This window comes from Typopeltis vanoorti, chromosome 1 (genome assembly GCF_054136105.1).
Source record: "Typopeltis vanoorti isolate ZY-2024b chromosome 1, IOZ_Tvanoo_1.0, whole genome shotgun sequence".
Lineage (NCBI taxonomy): Eukaryota > Metazoa > Arthropoda > Arachnida > Uropygi > Thelyphonidae > Typopeltis > Typopeltis vanoorti.
The window spans coordinates 66,952,944-66,973,550 of NC_143549.1; the positions used below are offsets into that span (position 1 = coordinate 66,952,944).

The 20,607-nt window shown below is 35.2% G+C and overlaps 1 protein-coding gene across 9 annotated transcripts in view; it reads left to right on the forward strand.

Moving 5' to 3' along the window:
* Positions 1 to 20,607, forward strand: part of Imp (IGF-II mRNA-binding protein) — a 414,462-nt gene that overhangs the window by 373,062 nt on the left and 20,793 nt on the right. The window lies entirely within an intron of this gene.

The following is a 20,607-nucleotide window of genomic DNA, read 5'->3' on the forward strand; positions in this document are numbered from 1 at the left end:
GATCAGTGAATTGAATGCAGAAAATAAAAAGAAAATTTTAAATATAAACGAAGACAAACAAAAATAATGTATAATAAATACATCAAAAAGCCAATACAAACGGAACATCAGTAAATTGGTGTAGTAACCTCCTATGTTTACCTAGGACAAAAGGTCACAGTAGAGGGGAATTATATGTAGAAATGAAGAAATATGTTGAATTCAACTTGGTTGGATAGCTGAAAGTTTTTTCACTTGGTTGTATTTTAAATGAAATGAGATTAAACTGGATTAAATTTTAAAATACAAAAAATCTTTAATTTATTGGTTGAATAGCATTGGAAAATACCATGAAGAACTCAAAGGAAACATCCCAATCTGCCTTAAAAGAAAAAATAGTCTACAGTTGTATAATTCTGGTTATGATATGGAAGTGAAATGTGGACTTTGACATAAAAATTTACCAAGTTGAGGATTATCCACAGAAAATTGAAAGATCATTACCATTCTAGATAGAAAGTGCAATATTTGGATCAGAGCACAGACTAGGCTGAGAGACATAACTGTCATTAAAATATCCAAATGACAATAGGCAGGTCATATTGCAAGATGTAACACTCAAAAATGGATAAAGGTGATATATGAATGGTTATCCCAGTGTAGGATGAGATTAAAGAGAGAGCTGGAATTCAGTGGCATAGAAAGGCAAAAGATGGAAATGGAGAGCTTTTGGGGGGTGGGGGGGGTGTTCATCTAGGAGCGGACAGAAAGTTATTGATGAATAAATTAATTTTTTTCTTGTACTTGTTCAATTTAGCATTTCCATCTCAGTCAAGTCTTTGGATGGTACCCTCCCAGAATTATTTCAGTTTTCCTTTAGGTTACCCTCCATCTGATTTCATCTTAAATGTTTAACCATGTTCAAGCATCTCTCTATTCTTCATCAATAGGTTATTAACAACTAACTCTTGAACCATCTAGAGATACACCACTAATCGATGACTAGCACTATGGGTTCTGCCACTCGTGATCAACAACCAATCTTCCTTTCACCACCCACCTATGGACTCAGGCCACCTGGAAAAATTTGGAAAACTCGCATAGTTGCCCTTGACATTTCAAAGGCATTCGATTGCATTTGGCATGGGGGGGGCTACTAACCAAACTGCTATCTTTTGGTCTGCTTTGCCACTCTGCAACTGGATTGCCAACTTTCTTACTGTTTGCTCACTATTTGTAATGGTGGACAACTCACTCTGCTCAGATTTCCTCATAAATGCAGGAGTATCCCGGGGGTCTGTTTTTTTTACCCAATGTCTTCCTCTTGTTTATAAACAAGACTTTCACACAGACTTTCAGTCCTATCTATAGCTTTGCTGACGGCAGTACATTCCATTCCTCTTTCATTCGACAAACCTGTTAGTCCTCAAGATCTACCACTGGTCATGGTAGATCTTGGGGGGGGGGTAGTTCCAGAATTCACCACCTGGACATTGTTAACGCCCATATGCACCCATTTGTATGATATACAAATGTGATTTGCATATCACGAAACTCGACAGGTCCCATGATGGTTCAAAAAGATGGACATGGGATTTTTCCCTTCATTCTGGTTAATGCTATCCACAGTAATGGCACTAACCCTGTCCCAGCATGCTTTGCTTGTGAAGCAAATTTTGTGTTGCTTTACGTGAAATGGTGCTATTATCAGTTCTGATATCTGACCAGTAGCTGACTTCTGTGTTCGTTCTCTGAAGTAAACAATAAGGACTTTGTTTAACTTGGTGATACACCAGCCTTCATGAAATTTCATCATGTTTGTTTCTGGTTTAAGCCAATATAGAATAGTTCGGTCAGCTTAATCCCAAATTGACAGCTTTTCCTCATTCATTCAATATGCAGTAGATAACTACTATTAGGTATGCCATGTGAAGGTTAGATTGCCTTGCTTGGTTATCTGATTCTTTTAAATCTTATGTGAAGATCTCTCAGTTATCAAGCTTTGGCCTGGAGAGAATTTTATAAGATAAATAACCTGACTGCTTAATTTTAATCAGTTTCTATATTAATTTATTTTTAGTAGTGCCAAGATATTTGATGAAAATAGCATTTTAGTAATCTAATTTTCACCATCATTGTTATTTCAACATACTTTTAAATATGCAGTCTTATAAGTTTTCTGAAAGACCATTTTCTCTGACTAGTCAATTATCTGCACATCCAAATATTATTCTACGTGTGTCCTTTATAGTTTCTCTGATAAATTTTTCTAAAACTAATGAGTGAAAAGGAATGAATTTTAACACATTAATAGCAAAAGGTAGGACCGGTACTGCTAATGGTTTTGATCTAATTCCATTAGTAGTGGTGGGTCCTACTTTTTGGTAGAGAATTTTGGTTACATTTATTGTCTTAATGGGGTATTTGGAGGAAGGACATAATTCGAGCACGGTAAGGTACACACTCATGAAAGCAATAATATCCTGTGTGACAATGAGTTTGAGGCTATTGTTATGTGAAGGCTTAACAGAATAAAATATATTCTGGAATATTGCTACAGACTTGGTGGTTCAGCCGCTAGGGACAATGAAATGCAGTGGCAAATTATATAGTCCCACCTCAAGAAAGATTCCACAGGAATAGAAAGAATGTATAATAATTCCCATTGCACAAGGGTGGTTCAAAGGAGAGTGCTTAGAAAAGTTGGCAAGAACTCATATACAGAAAATGGTTAATAGACAAACATGGATTTATTAAACAGAGGTCACATTTTAGTAAATTTTGTATATTTTATAACATACGACTGAGTTGGATTACACTATGATACTATTGGACTTGACATAAAAGACTGCATAAAAATGCTCAGATAAGTCAGTGGTTGATGGTCGGGTATCAGAAAGTAATATGTGATGGGTGTGAATCTGCTAGATTTAAGGTTAGCAATGGTGTACATTCCAGGGATCAGCTCTGTGTCATTATTGTTCTTTCTCTACATTAATGATATTGGGAAGGATCTGACAGAAATTGTTCAGTTGTTTGCTGATGTTGTAAAGAAATAAATAGGACAGTCAGGTAGGTTACTGATATCCTTCTTACAGAATGATTTGAATAAGCTGGAACTGTAGGCAAGTGATAATGGCTTATCAATTCTGTTACTAAGTACTTTGACTTAATAAGATTTCCCATGGCATTGTTGGGGGAATTAATGAGTCTGGAGATCTTGGAATTATAGAGGATAGGAATTTTAAGTTCAAAAGGTTGCATTATTATTGTAATTCAGAGGATAACTGCAATATTAAAACTAACATTGACATGTAAGAATGCCGAAGTTATTCTGCTGCTTTACAGGGCCTTGATATAACTGCACCTAGAGTTTTTGCAGATTTCATCTTCTGGGTTCATATGGGATAAAGAATGGGAAAATATAGGAAAGGGTACAAAAAAGAGGAGTTACAAAGAAAGGTTGTATCATGATCATGCAGACACTGATAAACTGGATAAAATAGAATGATATGATAACAGTTCAGTAATTTCTAAATGACTTATAGGTATCTGAAATTTTTTTTTTTCTTTATATGAAAGGTGGGGATAGAACACAAGAAGATTCTTGGAACTTTGTACATGGTTAAAAAAAGTTGAAGTAGATTTTTCTCTTGCAGAGCAGTTTTGCCCGTGTAGTGAGTACATAGGCAAACTGTGTACTCACAAAAATTAGTGAACATCTAGTCTGTGTTTGAGAAGGTATGATAGTTGGTGTAGATGATGTATGGCCACCCTAAGATGAGTCCTTGATTCCCTGAAGGTCTCATATTCCATATAATGTTCTATTAATGTTATCATATACTTTTTTAAAAATCTATGACACAGGCATGGATAGGTTTGATTGTATTACCATTTTTTTTATTAACATTCTTAATATAAAAAAAATCATTTAAGGTTCAGGTACTCTTCCATCAGTACCTGATGTACGTTTTAGGGTTTATACTTCATCTAGTGATGGTTTAAGTATTTTTAGTTGACAGGTAGGTGTATCTGTTTGTTGTGGGAGTGATCATGTTCACTGTAGAGGTTTAAGTGTCAAAGTACTCATTCCACCTGCTTGCTATTTTATATCTAGTAACAAATATTCATCTTTGTAATAATAGACCAGCATTTCCTCTGTTATTAACTTGAAGAAAAATTTCTCTTCATTTATTAATCACTCTTTTAAAGCATCCTATCCTGGCATAAACATGTCAATAGCCTTGCTTTTTTTTTTTTTTTTTTTTTTTTTTTTTTTTTTTTTTTTTTAAATTCATATGCATTTATTGTTTTAATCATTACTTTTCTGCTCGTATCAGATTTTATATATCTCAAATTTTTTCAGCTTTGTGATATTCTTACTCAATCTAATTACAAACCCTGCTTTTAGAGAGAGAGGTAGGTAGAGAGAAGTTGACTCCTCACATCAGGATGCCTGTTTTTACGTTTAATAATTTTCTATTCGTCATTGTCTGATATCTACCCTCAAGGGGTGTATACAGGCTGCTCTGACAGTACCAACATGATTAAGTGACTTAATCATGCAGTACATGACATGCCACTACTTGATTGATCTCATATTGACTAATTTCCTTCCAAAGAGTAGTCTTACTTGTCAGCACTCCAACATATTGCTAACATTTCACTTTTCTAAGGCACTTCTGACTGGGTCAATCCACCTAGATCTTTTCCTGCCATCTTGGCATCAGACACCTGTTTTGTTAATCTCTCCTATTCTGTTTGACCATACCACACACTCTTGAATTCCAACAATGTCCAGATTCCTTCCTAATATCTTCTTTTTTATTATAAAAAAATCCATCGATGCCAATCTGTTCAGGCACTAATTTTTCTCAGAACTTTCATATTTTTGCTCTCTAATCGTTGATGAAGTGCTTTATTTCTAACTGAATTCTCAGATTCATGACTTAAAACTGGCTTGAACACTTGTGTATAACTAGTTTAGTGTTTTGGTTAATTTTTCTCTTCCATATAAATTTATTCAAATGGCTCCTTACTGTACCAGCTTTTTTTCTTATTGTTTTGTCTATTTCTAAATTTAATTTGCAATGCTCACTGAAAACTGTGCCTGAATAGCTGAATGTTTTATTTGTTCTATAGTTTCTCCATTGAGAATGCAGATGTTTTTTATTTTCCAGCCTATTTTTATCATTTTAGTCTTTTTATTACTGATTACATTTTGGAAAATTATGGAAACAACTACTGTGTTTTTAATAAAATAAAATTTATTAATATAATAAATTTGTGTTATATTAATATAAATTATATATATATTAAAATAAACGAAAAATAAAAAACATCTGCATTCTCAATGGAGAAACTATAGAACAAGTAAAACATTTCAGCATTTAGGCACAGTTTTCAGTGAGCATAGCAAATTTATATTAAACTAAAGTTTTACTCAAACACGGTAGTTGTCTCCATAATTTTCCAAAATGTATTCGGATCATTGTGTAAGCCTAAAAGAAAGGATTTATTACTTATTCCAGATTTGTTACAGCTGTTATTCAGTTTAGTAAGAGGAGACTAGGGTTGGATGTGTTTAGCAACATTATCTGTATAAAGTAAAGAGTTTAATATCCTTAATTCTCATATCAAGTATAATGCCATGCCACTTTCTTTCAATCCTCATAGATGACAAATAAGAGTGGAGATAGTGTGCACTGCTTTCTTACACTTGATTTTACGTTAAACGATATTCTTGTATTTGAATTCTAACTGTTGATTTACAAAATAAATATAGACTGTATTGCTGTGTATAATGTTGCAGTTACCCCATATAATTTGGAAAGGCTTTTCTCTGGGTGCCTTGTATGCTTTTCCTTGTCAACAAAACAGATCCTGATGATTTTTGATTTCTCTTGAAATTCCAAAATTAGCATATAATGCAATTTTTTACCTTTTAGGGGGTAACAGTACAACTCAAAAATTTCTGCTCTTTATAGGTGTGGGAATTAATCCATTTCGAAAATCGGACTCCTTCCAATGGGCAGTTTTTTAACATGGTAGCCTATGGGAGACTGCAGCAAATGCATTTATGTGTGAGCGGGTACCTAGTCTTCATTCGCTACTGAAAGTGACACCAACAGAAGGGGGGGGGGATGAAATGGAAGTTACATCGATTTGACGTCACTGTGACGCTCAGTTCTCTCTCTGCCAACGAGTAGGATAGCAGCCATGGTCTCAGTATGTCTCTGGTTACGATACGGTCGCTTGCTCAAATATGTGGCCGACAACACCCGGCCTGCGTCGTGTTAAACGAGGCTCCGTATCTTGCGGAGGTCACGGCTGATGTCAGTATAGTATTTTTTTTTTTTTTTTTTTTTACTGTTGAAAAAGGCTGGGAAAAAAAAAATCTCTTGGATAATCCAGTAGACGTTGAAGAGATTCAACAAATGTTATTACAGTCCAATGATGAGAAATAGTTGAATGAGAAGATGATTATGTGAAAGTTTGTTCAGAATATTCGGATACTGAACAAGGTATGAATTAGATACAAACGAAGAGTATTTTCTTGGAAATGATAAAGAATCAAAATGGAGGAAAAATCCAATAAGAAGGCAGCTGCAGAATATTTTGTCTTAACTTCTGTTAGTTCAGCCAAATGCAAAGACAGAACTAGAAACTTGGAATTGTTTTATCACAGATGATATTTTTGATCTAATCTTACTATATACAAATAAATACATCGATTCTATTTCGAACTGGTACTCAAGAGAAAGAAATGTTAAACGAATAGACAAAACAGAATTGAAAGCATTTTAGGCCTTTACATCTAGCTGGTTTTCATTGTAACAATCTGCTAAATTTCTATTCTTTATATTTCTTTGTTCAATAATTTCTATATTGTAACTGAAAATAAATAAACCAAATAAATTATCATTTATTATATTTGCAGTTTTATTTTTTTTAAAGTTTTATTGCATTTCAGCACATACTAGTAACGAATGTATCTCTCAGATAATACATGCGACCTAAGCTGCAATATTTTCAACCGCAATCTCTGCAGGGTTAAAGGGGATAATAAATAAAACTTGTTGTGGGCATGTAAATGGGGCTAAGATAAAAACGGTGTTGTAGGCAGATGAATGGGGATGATTACGACGCCGCTGACACCCCCATTCATCTACCTATGCCGTTTCTGCATCCCTATTTATCTTCCCACAACGATGTTTCTGACAATCCATGACCAGCTCATGGCTTGTTTAGCAAGGTTCTGTATTTTGCATTTTACAGTATGGTCTTCCCTCTCGGTCTCTCTCTATGGTTATGGTACGCTTGCTCGTTTAGTGAGGCTCCATATCTTTGCGGCCGACCACAAGAATCTGTTGCACAACAACGTCAGTACCATCATGGATGTCTTGGATTGTACACATCACAACATAACCAATACAAACAATACACAGGTGGATATATAACTAAATATAAATAAAATGATATACCGTTTTTTTTTATGTATAACGCATACGCCCAACATTTTCATCGCTCCTTTTGATGTATAGATAACGTGCGTGTGCCAACTAGCAGTAGAGTTAGGAAGTACAGACAGAGGATGGAGGAATTCTTTAGAAGCATGTGCGTTGCTAGTAGCAGTGGTCAATTATTCCGTACATCCTGTTTTAAAATATTTCGTAAAGTAAATCATTATTTGTTTATATTTTGTTATTAGATCTGAATTACCCATGGAACACACAAGTTCTTCTTGGAGAAAATCCTACACAACGCACTTCAAGCTTGAAGTGGTAGAAATAGCAAAGGAAAAAGGGAATCATGAAGCTGGTAGATTGTTCAGTGTTGGAGAAAGTAGTGTTTGCGAAAAGCTGAAACAGTCCTGAAATGTTTACATACGAGGAAACGTGCTATGAGGTTTAGAAGGTGCTTGTGGCCAACCATAGAAAAAGAACTATTCAATCGGGTTGTTAATGAGAGCTAAAGGTATGAGAATATCTACTGTCTGTGTGTTACAAGAATCAAAGAATTGCACCCAAAATCTTTTGTTAGTGTTGGATTCGTGTAGGGCACACACTATAGCAGAAGTTAAAACAATTGTAAGTATTCCAAATTGGCTGTCATTCCAGGTGGTTTAACAAAAAAAAACCCCCAACCCCCTTGATCTTGCAGTAAATAAACCCAAAGACAATTTGCAGGCTAAGTGGGAAGACTGGATGATGAATGGCATCCATGAATATAACAGAATAGGGCAGATGAAAAGAAGATATAGTTACGTGGATTGTAGAAAGTTGGGCTGTAAGTGAAAACTGTGCTAGAATTGGTTTCATTAAAGCACAATGGAATGCAGTGGTGTCTGGTGACAATGATTATGAAGCTGAAGAAATACCAAACGAAATTTTTAAAGCAATTGATTCTTTCAATATTGAGTCTGAAGAATTTTTTTTGGATTTGAATAGTATGCTTTTTAATAAATATTAAGTAATACTTCTACCTTAGTTTTGTTATTACATTTGATTTATCTCTCGTACCTTTCTAATGTTTACTGCACATGTTCATTTTTAACGAATTTAGACTTTTTGTATAGATAACGCGTGCGTTATCTATCAAAAAATATAGTAAATAAAATAAATTTCTATAAATAAAAATAAACCACCACACCACCATTATAGCATTTCTCAACCTTTCTGATCCCAAGGACCATTAATATGCCTAAAACAATTCGACGGACCTGTAAGTTATGTAATTTAAAAAAATAATAAATAATGGGGATTACCAAAATTTGAAAAAAAAAAAAAAAAAAAAAACTGTGCCATTTATAACATAAATCTAAAAACATGTTTTGAATACATATCGAAACATAATTAATTACATTGTACATAAACGATGAAAGTGTATCATTGAACAAAGTTATAATTTTTATTAAATAATATGATATGCCGTATTTGCTGGTGTATAGGATGCACCCCCTTTTTTGTACACATTTTTTAGGAAAAAAACTTGATCACTGAATATTATAATGAATTTACAGTATTTCAAATATAAAGTAATAAGTATGTCTACTTTCAACAAATATGTAATCTAACTAGGAGTGATTACCCACCTTTTAATCATCAAAACCAGAAATTCATCTCCAGAGTTAAATGAAGAGACACTTGAAACCTCTTCTAAATCAAAATCTGAGTCCTCTGTACCATCCAGTGCATTACTAATTCCACGCTTAAATGATTTAACCACTGCCTCAGTTTTCACATCATCCCATGAAGCTTTGACCCACTCACAAACTTGCGAAATGCTAGGCCTTCTTTCTGATGGCGTAACCTCAAAATCTGAAGACTGCATCCAGTTGTTCCACTTCTCCTTCATAAATCCCTTAAATGATTTATTAATACAGACATCTAAAGGTTGAAGTTGACTAGTTAGACCTCCTGGAATTACAGCTAACTGAGTTTTCAATTCCTTGAGTTTATTTGTAACATTGTCTGTTCTGTGAGAACGAAACTGATGCCATACTAGCATGGCAGGCTTCTTCAGCAGTCCACCAGGATGCCTAGACCAAATTTTATCATCTATAACTTCATTTCTCCTCCATCCAGCCTTTTGCGTGAACATGTACAAGCACTCCTTTAACCAGTTTTTCTTTGGGTAGAGTCTTTCTTTTAAAAATCAATAGTGGCGGCAATTTTGTCCCATCAGCACAGCAGGATAAAACAACCGTGTAGTGGGTTTTTTCATGCCTCGAAGTTTTAATAGTAACACTTTTAGTGCCCTTGGAATCTACACTTTTGAGTGCACATCAAAAGTCAGCAGAACCTCGTTCATGTTTCCTATTTGCGCAAGTTCAAAATTTTCTTGTTTCCTTGTGTTAATGACAAATCGATGGAATTCCATCATTTTTTCTTCATATTCAGCTGGCATCTTTTGTGATGTTTTAGTTTGTATACATAGCTGGTTTCTCTTCATGAATCTTGAACACCATGATGTTGATTCAGTAAAGTTGGCATTCTCTCTGTTAGTGGCTATCACTTTCGCTTGATGAATAATTATTTTTGTAGACACTGAAAGTCCTGCTTTTCTGTAGTCTAAAATCCAAGTATTCAGTTCTGCCTCAAGTTCTGGCCATTTTGCAGTTCCACTTCGTACGTTATGTTTACTGTGAGTTGCTTTTTTTAAAATTCTCTTCCTGATTCTGCCAAGTTCGTATCATTTTCTCAGTTGGGGTGGTCAGCAATGCCTCTCTGCAGCCCTGTTTCCATGTTCTTTAGCATACACAATCACATGTAGCTTGTATGCAATATTGTAACAATACTGACGTTTTTCAGCCATAATTTGCCAAGAAATTTAGAGAAAATTTAAGGCAGAAATTTATCACCATTCACAACTGCAACAATTAGAAAGTTTAAACGAACAGGACACAGCTGTGATCATAGATGACAGCGCATGTGCATCCACTGAACTCTACGTCAGTGTTTCTCAAAGTGTGGTTCGCGTACCCCCAAGGATACGTGAAGGGTCTTCGGGGGGTCTGTGGCAATTCTCAGCTATGCATCATTAATTCATAGAATAAAATTCAATGTATCTGTGAAGTTAGAGATCATAAAACGTTCCTATTGTATCACTGAATAAGGCACAGAGACATCTACAGGCTGTGCAATATGTTTCTCAACAAACAGTGCAATTAGAGACAGCCAGGATAAAAACGGCACTAACTAATGAATCACATGTCCCCCTCCCACAAAAATGCTGGATGACTCGAGCAAAACCATATGTTGCACCAGCAACATATGGTTTTGTTTGAGTGAACGTGTTAAATGAAGAAATATATATAGTGAATGCATTTCAGATATATAAGGAATTCGGCTGAAGAGAATATTTCAACTCAACTGTCAGCTTGTCTGTCATTTAGTAGCACGATCTTTTATTAATACTGCACCAATCATATGAACACAGATGTCTGAAATTTGAGAAACGCTGCTCTACGTAACTGGAATGCTCTCTCACACACACTGCAAGGAAGCAATAAAGAAATCGCATAACTTGGAACAGAGAAAATTTCCAGAAATGAAAATAATAAAAAACTGAGTATTGGCGTATAAAACGCACCCTGTTTTTCAGACCTATTTCCAAAGGAAAAAAGTGCGTCTTATATGCTGGCAAATACGGTAATTATGTTACCACTTACTTTTAATGAGATGGTTGAGCTTCTCGGCCCTTGCAGAGTTTCTGTATATCTGGCTCAATATTGGTCATTTTAGTCGAAGATTGGCACCCACACTAAGACATTCTGTATTATGTTTTTATTTGAAGGAACGATGAAAATCCTTTCTCACAAAGATAGGTTGTAGAAAACTGCACGACGATTTTCAGTGCTGCTTCAGATAATTTGGTATATTCACTTTTCACTGAAGGCGAGATCACGGAATTGCATTTTAAGCCCACTGTCACTTGAAAGCTCAATTAAGTTCTTTTTTCGATGATGAAAGGTCGTTCTTGTGACGGTAATCCTGCAATAGATCGCGAATCCACAGAAATTTCTTATGAAAGTTATTTGGAAAATATGTTTCAAAATTCTCTTTCAGAGTTTTGAGGTGGTCAGAAAATCAGAATCCACTAAAAAAGGATTCCAATGTTAGAAAAGGGGAAAATTGTCTGTCTTTTACATAATTAATCCACAACCCCAGTTTTTTCTCGAATTTAGAATTAAAGAATTTCGCTGAAGGGAGAGATTTAGTTCATTTAATTTCAAAAAAATGTCTGAAAGATAGGATAGTGTTGATAACCTGCTTTGTCAACAAGGAGTGATGCAAAATCAGAATTGCATTTATTTACAAACAATAAAAACTTGTGCCTTAATTGAAATAACCAACAGTGTCATTTGAAAGAGGAATCAAATCAACATCTTTTAGTAACTTGTTGCCAAACATACGAGGTGGTCTGAAAAGTTCTCATCATCGACCATAGATGGCAATGAAATTCTTTTGAAATGACTATAGTCAATTTGGAATGCTAAAGGCATTTTGTTTATTAATTATCTTGAAAAGGGTAAAACAATAACCAGAAAATATTATTCCGATCTTTTAACCAGACTAGACAGAAAAATTCTTTGATGCTGAACAACCGGCTTCTGTCCACTGTTTTGACTGCTGTTTGGTTTCTGGTGTGTAATGGTGAATCCAAGTGTCATCCACAGTAATGAATCGATGCACAAAATCAGTTTTATTCTTCTTAATGCTTCAGATATTTTCATCCGACTGAATTTTTGATCTGCTGTGAGCAAGGGTGGCACCACCTATCTTGCACAAAGCTTGCTCACACAGATCAAAAATGCATTAATTTGCATGAAGAATGCAATATATCCTACACGTTGTTTTGAAATGCCTATAGTCATTTCAAAAGAATTTCATTGCCATCTATGGTCGAGGACGAGAACTTTTCAGATCATCTTCTGTTTTTATCACATCTTTTATAGTTGGAAGTAGTAAATTTTACCTGATAGAATGAGGTTTCCCTGTTTTTGCTATGCGCAAACTTAAGAGACTGGATGCTTCCAGTTCCTTGATAACAATCGAACCATGGCCGAAATATCTTTCCCTTGTTTTAATGTACCGAAGCTTCACTGAAAAAATTCAATTGCCTTTCACATCACAATGTTTAGTTTCTAAATGTCGTCAGTGTTTTGCAGGTTTAATGCACTTGTTCGACAACATTTCATAACACCAAACACACTGAGGTTTCTGTTAACTTTTGTCTCCACATCTAGTAAACCAGAATTCAAAATGTGTACTGTTACATTTCCAACTGCATTTTTTTCTTGGAACTGCTTGTTTCTTCTACTTTAATAGTATCAGATTTACGCACCGTTACATGTATCACAATTAGGGTTAGTAACACCTGTTTCATTGGCTTTTCTTTTCCAAGTCCTAGTTTTATGCCACTTTTCCATTATTAAAAAAATTTCCAAAAATTATAAATAAATACTGAGGTTAACTCACGACACCCTTTGTCCGACAGTTAGCACTTCTGAAGATATACTGAGCCTTGATATAAAAGAGGGGCAGAATGTTCATTCCATGAACATTCTGCTGTTATTTGTTGGATTTTTAAGTATCCATTTCATTTTAACAATTTTTACTTACTTCACTTTCAATTTGTTTTATTTGGATATTTAAAATATATATGTTTATTTAATTAATTTAAGTCTGCCTGTGGTGCACGGACCACAGGTTGAGAAACGATGGTATAACACAAACACCATGGATAACACTTTGGGAATTATATTGTGGGTTTGAGCTAATCCTTGCACCAGTATTTTTGACTATATATATGGACATTGGGTAGGATCTGACATAACAGGATGTCGGAAATTTTTTGCTGGGATTATAGAAAAATTGTCAGGGAAATAAGGAGATTTGTATCTGTGAGAAGTGTGTGGGGGGAGGCAATAATGCCTTTGGGATTTTCTGAGTGACAGATAGTTATCGGATATGAGTTACAGAAATTTTTCAGTTCTATGGAGGGGATGGTTTGGAGAAGGGGCATCTGTGGGTGTCGAATCAGAGTGCAGTCATTTGTCGTGGGCAGATAAATGGGCACAATAGATAAATGTTGTTCCTGTACCTCTTTTCTCATCACCAGAGAAAAAGAATGATCAGTTCCTCTATGATTTTTGATACCTTAAGTGACCTGTTGTCATATATATATATATATATATATATATATATATATATATACACATACACACATATACATAACAGAATAATCATTGACTCGGTTAACATACATAGTTTTATGAAGAATTAAATGACTAGAATATTATGTGACTGCGATATTCCTTATTTCGGGCAGACAGACAAATCTGTCGAAATGCGTATGGAAGAACACATGAGAGACATTACTTACAAGAGACAGCGAGCGAGTGCATTATCAAGTCATATCCTTTTCTCGGCTAATCCTAATGATGATAACCAAAGTCACAAAGTCTGCTGGGAAAAATCTACTAACATCTTCCGTTGCAGTGACGAAATAGAGAGAAAAATTGTGGAATCTGAAGAAATCATCTTCAATCCTGTTCATCTAAATAACAACTTAAGCCACAACCTCCCAGATAGTCATTCAGCTGTAATCATGTACTAGCGTTCATGTGATGCAGCAAACACGCACTCTCCCAACAATGCAACAAACGAAAGAACAGCTTCAAATACAACTACAACATTTTCATGCTAATTATGTATAAAGACTGTCTGTGTTGTTCATAGTCTTTTAACCCTCAATGTTTAGTGTTTTTTTCTTTTATAATGTCACCTGAAGAAGGCTGTTATAGGCCGAAACTAGTAGTGTGTTTATATTAAAACCTTTTTACTTAAATCTCGGTTCTAGTCATTTAATTCTTCATAAAACTAATATATATACAGGGTGTTCGGGATGAATTTGACAGTTTCGTAAGGAAAAAGAAAATCTTCTTTGTATCTATTAAATTTAATGAATTGACAAAAAAACATTACAGGCAGAGTTAATTACAATACTATCAACAAGATTTACTCAAAATAACCACCATTAGCATCGATCATCACAGCTTCAATTCTGCTTCGGAACCTCGAACAAGCTGATGCTACAGTCTCCCTGGGAAGGGCCGCAAAAACTGTTTTAATTTTATCCATTAACTGGGCTTTTGTATTACTGGAAGTGCGATTGGTGTCTTTTTCAACTGCGCCCCATACAAAATAATCCATGGGGTTAAGGTCTGGGGAGTTTGGAGGCCAAACATTTGGACTGGTGAAGTCGTAGAAATTTTCAGACAACCATTTTTGACTTTTCCCAGAGGTGTGGCAAGGGGCCGAATCCTGCTGCCATACATACGGCCTACCATTGGCTACCCTTGTTATCCAGGGCTTGACTACAGTTAGCAACTCCACGAACAAAGCTCGAATTCCAATGCCAGGGTTCTTCAACACCTGTTCCTGCAGATTTGCGAGGAATTCTGCTGTACGAACGCAATCAGATCGTCTGCTAGGGATCTTTCTTCTTGCTACATCCTCGTAGTCACCATTGCAAGTCTCTAGTTCATGCCTGATTGTTTTTACTGTATTCAGGGAGCATTGGGCAGCAGTCGTAATATCCTTATTTTGATGGCGGGCACGAATCATCATGATACAAGTTATTCTCTTCCATGATTCAGGTGGGTTCCAGCTATCCATCCTTTCTGACATCTTGTATATGAATGAAGAAGGGTCCAAACTTTTAAATGAAGAGAAGTGTGTGTTAATACATGTAACTTACGGAAAAATATAATTATAAATATGTCAAATTTATCCCGAACACCCTGTGTGTGTGTATATATATATATATATATATATATATATATATATATAAAAAGTGATTACAGACATCTTTAAGTGCACGAACACACAATTTCAAATGCGACTGTTAATCACTTTGAAAGCAGATGAATGGGAATGTCAGTGGGCAGATGGGGGGGGGGGGTATTACTGGCACCATTTTGCATGCTAGTTCTATAAGCAGATGAATGGGGATGTCAGCTTATAGAACTAACATGCAAAATGGTGTTGTAAGTAACAATACTAGTCACCTGCTATTGCTGTACCTCTTTTTGCATGACGGAAAAACACTGATCAGCTCCCCTCTGATTTTGATACCTTAAGTGACCTGTTCTGATTTTTTATATATATATATAACGATCACAGACATATTCAAGTTCACGAATACACAATTTAAATGCAACAGTTAGCTCTTTGTAAGCTAAAATGCAATATTAATACTACCTCGTGTTCATCACTCTGTAAATGCTGCTCTAGAAATCGCCCACGAAAACGTTGATCCCAAAGTGCCATCTTGCCACAGCTGTTGTATTTACTGGCCAGCTGCAGGCGGTTAGTTGCTGTTCGTGATGTGTGCGGATTCGTTTTGTAAAAAATCTCAGTTTTTTTCTCTCTTACATACTATGTGCTCCTTGTGTTCGTTACATTTGGATCTTTTTTTTTTTAACTGTCCATTGTATGGAAACTGATGCTACCATACAACCCACGACATCCACCAAATGTACCAATATTGTCTGCGTATTGCAGATACGATGATCGGCTGCATTTTCCCACCAGCGACTGTACCATCACAGTAGCAAAAAATATGGAGTCATGACATGTAGCGTTTGTGTGGTGATAGCAAGCATGAAACAAATACCCATCTGATTTTTACTTCATTTTTGTTATGGTGGTTTTATTATATCCTCCTGAGTGCTCCTTGTGTTAAGTGTTTTATTGATGGTATCGACTACTATACAACCGACAATGTCGCACCATGCTGGGGGATATATTTAGTTCTGCCACATATTCCTGGTAGCTCCCGTAGTATTATGAATGATACGTGAGCTTCACTAACAGGTTTCATATGTGGTGACATCCAGCAAAAATGCTTCTATTTTTGTGCATTATTTGTGTTACAGCGGTATTCTTTATATTCTACCTATGGTAAATGAATGTTCATTTCAAAATCGGCAGGCCACATTATTCCACTAGCGAGACTCTACCTCTATAGATCGGCATGTCACTGTGATGTCTACCTGATGTAACTTCCTCTTCATCCCCCTTCCTGTGACTTCATATCCACTGGTCAATGAGGACAGGGTACCTGCTAACACATCGCTGCATCCGCAGCAGTCTCCCATAGGCTTCAATGTTAAAAAACCGACCATTGGAAAGGAAAGAGTCTTTTAAAAAAAAAAAAAAAAAAATTGATTAATTCAAAAACTAAAAATTTACCTTATTTCCAGTTAGTTGTGCTGTGTCATTCCAAAGGTAAGGGATTGTCATGCAATTTTGTATGACACAATCTGGGTATCTATGGGCAGTTTTTGATTCCTTCGTTGTTAGATTCCTATGAATTCTCAGATATTTGTTGTAAAGTGAAAATCTGATCCCGACAACCTCTATTTGTCCTGAATCCAGCGTATTCTTCTCCCAGTTTCCCTTCCACAATTTTTCTCTTCCTCTTGTAAATTTTACCTGAAACATCTAGTAGAAAAATTACTCTAACATTCAGCTTCATCTATTCTTTTTTTATGTAGATGGAAATTATGAGCTCTGCTGCAATCATCTGCAATTATACAGTGTAGCCATTGCAAAACTTCATCAAATTCCTGCCATGTACCCTCAAAGGGGGTGTACAGGATATGATAGTACTACATGAAAAATTTACGTTTACTAATTTCTTATTTACAATTTTCCTTCAAATCAGTCTGTTACTTGTCAAGATTCCAGCATTATCAGATCTTATATTTCTATCATCTAAGGCACTTTGTACCATATCAATCCACCTATATCTTGGTCTTTTTCCTGCCAACCAGGCAGAGAACACTTGTTTTGCTAATCTTTCCTCGCTCATTCTGTTTAAGTGACCATACCACCTGAGATTAGCTCTAACACATTCCTGGATGCTGACAATGTCGAGTTCCTTCATAATATCCTCATTTTTAATATGATATTGCCATTCATCCCATCTGTTCGTACCATTAATCTTTCTCAAGACTCATATCTGCAGTCTCTAGTCTTTTTGCAAGTGTTTTACTTCTGACCCAGCTCTCAGATCCATAAGTTAAAACTGGTTTGAACACTGTCTAGAATACAGCTTAATTTAGTGTTCCGACTAATTTTTCTTTTATTCCGTATGAATTTATTCAGTTGACTTCCTACCATACCAGCTTTGTTTATTCTGCTGTTTATTTCCATATTTAATTTACCTTCTTCACTAAAAACCGTGCCTAAAGTAGCTGACATGTTTTGCTTGTTCCATGGGTTCTCCATTCAGAACGCAGTTGACATTTTCAGTGATTCTTCTTATTTTCATTGTCTTTTGTGTTGTTATTGGTGACCTTCATACCATATCTATTACAATAGTTATTTTATTCAATTTGGTCAGGCAATCGTGTAGACTTCTAGCAGATTTATTTAGACTTATAACATCTTCTGCATAAAGCAAAGAGTTGATATTAGCCATCTCCAATATTGATATCAGGTTTAATACCACTTTCCTTCATAATGTGATCCATATAGATAATGGATCCATATGGATAATGAATAACAGGGGGGGATAATGTACATCCTTGTGTCACACCAGATTTAACATTAAACCATCTTCCTGTACTTCAATTCTAACTGCTGACTTACAACTCAAATAAAGACTAAGTATTGCTTGATATAACTGTAGCATTTTGAATAACTTCTCTCTTAGCACCTTGTCATATGCCTTTTCCAGATCTACAAAACTTAAATACAGATCTTTGTTATATTTCCATGATTTCTCCACTATTTGTCGTAAAGTGAAGATCTGATCCTGACAGTCTCTATTTGGTCTGAATCCAGCTTTGATCCTGACTGTCTCTATTTGGCCTGAATCCAGCTTATTCTTCACCAAGCTTTTCTTCCACAATTCTTCTCAACCGTTTCTCAAGTATACTTGCATAAATCTTACCAGGAATACTCAGTCGGGAAACACCTCTGTAATTCTCACATTCAGTTTTATTTCCCTTTTTATATATGGGTACTATGACAGCTCTACTCCATTCATCGGGAATTCATCCCTCTGTCCAGGCCTTCTGAACTATGTAATGCAGCCACTGTAAGATACCTCCATACTTCGACATTTCTGGTCAAATATGATCTATTCCTGCTGCCTTTCCACATTTCAAGACTTTGATGGCTTTTTCTACTTTAGGTATAGATATGTGTTCCTGACTATGCCTGTTGAGTGTTTTTTTTTTTACCTCTGTGCTATCACTGCTTGTTTCATTTAGCAATTTTTTGAACTAATTACTCCATACTTCAAGGATATCTTTTTCTTCAGTTTTCATGTTATCTTTATCATCTATAATTTCTTTTACAACACTCTTTCCTCCATTTCTGAGCTTCTTCAACAACCTCCAGAATATCTTGCTACCTTTTTGATATTTATTTTCTGTGTTCTTACCAAAGTCTTCCCATGACTTTTGTTTAGCTAATTTTACAGTTTAGCTTTCTTACATTTGTCTCTGTATTCTCTCAGAGCACAAGCTGACTTATTTGCCAGGAACTTTTGATATGCTTTCTTCTTTTCCTTCACTGCCACTTTAACTTCCTGTGTCCACCATGGACTTCTGATTTTTTCTTTCCTTGTAGACAACCTCACCACATGCCTCTCTGGCTGAATCAATCACGGTTTTCTTCATGGCTTGCCACTGAATCTCTAAAGTTTGGTTCCTGTTCTCAAACTCTTTCATTTTTTCTTGAATATAGTCTATAGTTCAATCTGAGAGCTGTTCAACTTATTCGCTTCAAAACTTTCTTACATTTCATTCTTTTCAATATGAAATTCAATTTTATCCTGTTCAAGACTAAATAGTGATCACTTCCAATTTCAAATCCTCTGTACACTGTCTTGTACCAGGGAGAAAACATCACCATCGACAATAATATAGTCAATGAGATTTTTCTTATTCCTTGCCTCGTCTCTCCATGTGAATTTGTGCACATTTTTATGTTGGAACATGGTGTTAGTAATAACCGGGCCATGTCCTGAGCAGAAATCCAAGTATTTGCCATTATTATTAGATTTGCTCTTTTCTCCAAATTTACCTCAAATATTTTTGTATGCCTGACAATCATTTCCTATTCTGCTATTTAGATCCCCAACAAGGACCACTTTTCCTTTTATGTCAGTTGCTTTCTCTAAAGCCTCAAAAAAATTCCTTCACTTCTACTTTAGTAAAGCTGCTTTTCAATATTTCTGGTCTTTTAATAACTTTCTACCTGAAGTATTGATATGTGTTCTTGTTTGCATTCCTCTGTAATATTTTCTATTACCCTTCTGTTCTTGTTTCATTTAACTTTTTCAAAGTAATTGCTCCAGACATCTAAAATATCTTCAGTTTTCATGTCACCTTTATCATCTGTGATTCCTTTTACAGTACCCTTTCCTCCATTTATAAGCTTTTTCATAGCCTTCAGAACCTTTTTCAACCTTCTTTTATATTCTTGTTAGTCTTCCTATGAATTTGGGATACATTTTTCTCTGTATTCTTTTACAGCATCTGCCAGCTTATTTGCTAGGAACTTTTGATATTTCTTCTTTTCCTGGTTTGCTTCATTAACTTCTGTCCACCATAGTATTATTTTTGTATCCTTTTAGAGAACATCCACTGCATGCCTCTCTAGCTGAATCAATGTTTTATTCAGTTTGCCACTGAGACGCCAAGGTTTATTTCTTGTTTTTGAACTTTTTATTTGTAAATGCTTCTCAACTTTAATTATTTTTAAACCTTTTACAAATTGATATGATATTAATTTTTTTTTATCCTGCTTGAAACTCAGTGATCACTTCCTGTTTGACTCCTCTGTATGAGGTGTGACTATTAAATAACGAGACTGGTTATTTAGCCCATATCATGAGCAGAAATCCAGCATGCACTTAGTATTGTTATTAGCCTTAGCCTTGCCATTTTTCTGAAAACATTTTTAAATCAATACATAAGTTTCTATAATTTTACATTTCTTTAAACAGCTACTGGTATTGAGACCACATATATTTAGATAAATAAACGAGCTTAATAAAACTAAGCAAATAAAATATAACCCTAAACATTTTGTAAGTCGT